Source organism: Nicotiana tabacum, chromosome 17 (assembly GCF_000715075.1).
Source record: "Nicotiana tabacum cultivar K326 chromosome 17, ASM71507v2, whole genome shotgun sequence".
Classification (NCBI taxonomy): domain Eukaryota; kingdom Viridiplantae; phylum Streptophyta; class Magnoliopsida; order Solanales; family Solanaceae; genus Nicotiana; species Nicotiana tabacum.
The window spans coordinates 10,706,459-10,709,625 of NC_134096.1; positions in this window are offsets into that span (position 1 = coordinate 10,706,459).

Consider the following 3,167-nt stretch of genomic DNA (forward strand, 5'->3'; position numbering starts at 1 on the left):
CGCACCTGCGATGAGACTTTCACAGGTGCGATTACACCAGTTGAGTCTAAACTTCAGCAACCTTAGAACTTCAAATCTTGATCCGTTAATCACCCAAAATCAACCCGATGCCCCCGATACATCAACCAAACAAACCAACACATCTTAAAACATCATACGAACTTAGTCGAATCCTCAAATCACCTCAAAAAACATCAAAAACATGAATTACATACGGATTCAAGCCTAATGAACTTTGAAATTTCCAAATTCTACAAACGACGTCGAAACCTGTCAAATCATGTCCGATTGACCTCACATTTTGCACACAAGTCATAAATTACACCACAAACCTACTCCAACTTCCGAAAATCCAATACGACCCCGATACCAAAAAGTTCACTCCCGATCAAACTTTCTAAAATTCCAACTTTCGCCATTTCAAGCCTAATTCTACTACGGACCTCCAAATTCAATTCGAACACGCTTCTAAGTCCAAAATCACCTAACAAAGCTAACAGAATCATCAAAATTCAAATCCAAGATCGTTTACACATAAGTCAATATCCGATCAACTTTTCCAACTTTAGCTTTCCATCAAGAGACTAAGTATCTCAATTTACTCTGAAATCACTCCGGACCCGAACCAACTAACTCGGTAAGTCATATAACAGTTGTAGAACACACAAGAAGCAGTAAATGGGGAAATAGGGATACAACTCCCAAAATGACCAGCTAGGTCATTACAATTACCCCAAGGAAGAATCGAGGAATATGTGAAGAAATGGTTAGCTCGACGGAGCTGGGTCAGCATAACAAAGGAAAAAATGGCCTTTGGAGAGATAATTCTCCACCGGTGTTTGTGAAAAGTCTATGAAGAGGGAATACCAGCCAATGCAATGCCGCTTACTTGGGCTAAGTTTTCAGAAATGTTTTTGAGGGAGTTTGTTCCCCGGTCCTTTCATAATGCGTGGCGTACATAGTTTGAACGGTTGTGTCAGGACACCATGATGGTGTCAGAATGTGCCAACAGGTTCAAAGAGTTATCCCATCATACTCTTACTTTGGTTCCTACAACCATATAGTGAGTCCACAGATTCATTAAAAGACTTAGTTATGATCTTAGATTCTGTATGACTTGGAGGCTACAAGTTGATAATTCATTCCAGCAAGTGGTGGAAATTGCCAAGATGTTAGAACGTGTTTGAGGTGAGGAAAAGAAAACTAGGGAGACCAAGAGGTCTCGAGGTTCAGTAGAATTCAGTGGATGCTACTCTGCAACTATAACTCATTATGGCGAAGACTCGAGCAGTCTATCAGCTCAGTTCATGTATTAGATTACTCGGGGTGCACCAGTAAGTTCTTTTATGGCACCATCGACATGACATTCCTATAATGGTTATTCCAGTTATCTGGCACATACTCAGTATGAGCAGCAGAACCCGCAGAGGGGTTGTTATGAGTATGATGGCACTAGGCACATCATGAGAGATTGTCCTAGAATTGGGAGACACATATTATATCAGAGCAATCAAGCCACGACTCCATTTCAGTTGCTACTCTACCTACATATTCAGTTAGGGGTGGAGGACAGGTGGGTAGAGGGCGTCCTAGAGGTGGAGGCCCGACCCGTTGATATAATTGCTATGAATTGGCTGAGGTCGTTACACCAGATGGTGTCATTAAAAGTATGATTTAATTCATAATAGAGGAGCACTATTCTTATTTTGATTCGATTCTGATTATCGAGGTGAGATCTCTTTTAATACTCCTTATATAGTGAGTTTGTGAATTTGTACTCTACTCACGTGTTTATCCCTCTTGGGAGATTTGATGGTGTTAGCCTGTGTCTATCATTTTTGTTTTGTACACTACTGAGGTCTATGAGTCCAAAAGTGACTTTCTGATACTCACTACCGTAGGGTTTGATGTAATTTCGAGATAATTGGTTACAATTTTATGAATTATATGCCCTACCGGTATGAGGGTTCATTATGTGTTGTGATTTTGTTTAATAAAAATTATTTTAAAGAAGAAAATGGAAGATTTTGATTGGCACGATTTGCATATTACTTGTGATTTAGAACTGAGTACGAGATCCTCGCATTTTAATATGATTTGTTATGTTTAAACCAGGATACAAGCCGCGGTGGAATTTATATAAGGACGAGATCCGTGTGATGAAACTTTATGTATTTAAATTCTCCCTTATGAAATTAAATTTTTACTATAGTACTAATAGGGAGTCATGCCTGTTAGGCTTATTTGAAAATTCTTGTATGAATTTATCTGTGCATAATTAGCCATGTTCGTGTTATAATTATTGAGTTTTAACCTATGAGGTGAGTTCCCAGGTGACGTTAATTGTGACTCATTAATTAAGGTAAATAATTATGAGGTCTTCATGCCTCGTATCTCGATGTCAGTATTGTGAAGGTTTGAAACGAGATTTTTGTTAACATGAAGTTAAACGACGATGTTGTAATTAGCTATGAACAATTATTATGACTAGAGATGTGGTTATGGGCATATGCATATTGCAATACGTTATGTGGTTGTGTTGTGCGAGCATAGGCACGAGTTGCTACAGCTGGCTGAGACTAATATCGTGTATTAATATGAAAATCAGACTTTTTTAAAAATGATTGGAGTGTAAAAAAATTGATTTTATGGTTTATAAGTGTGGATAGGATAATTAAACTCAATTGAGATGGCGTTGTCGAACCTATGTCGGTTGCGGTGACGTGGTATAACCAGTGAGTTTATGTGTAAGAGTAGAATCAGCAATTTGAAAACCTCAGAATAATTCTTAGCATATTCGGGGACGGACATTTGTTTAAGAGGTGGAGGATGTAACGACCTGACTTATCATTTTGAGAATTAGCGTCCCGTTTAGCGGCTTAAGTTCTTGTGCAGCTTCATAATGCATATTATAAATTGCGTGTGTGGTCGAGTTTGATTTTCGGACATTTCAGGATCAAATTGGGAGAACAATTCTTATTTAAGAAGCTTAAAAGAAAAGAGTTGACCGGAGAGTTTGAATTTTATGAAAATAACTCTGGAATAGAGTTTTGATGGATCAAATAGATCTGTATGGTGATTTTTGACTTAGGAGTGTGTTCGGATATTCATTTAGAAGTCCGTAGTTGATTTTGGCTTAAATATAGAAAAGGTTGTAAATGAAAGGT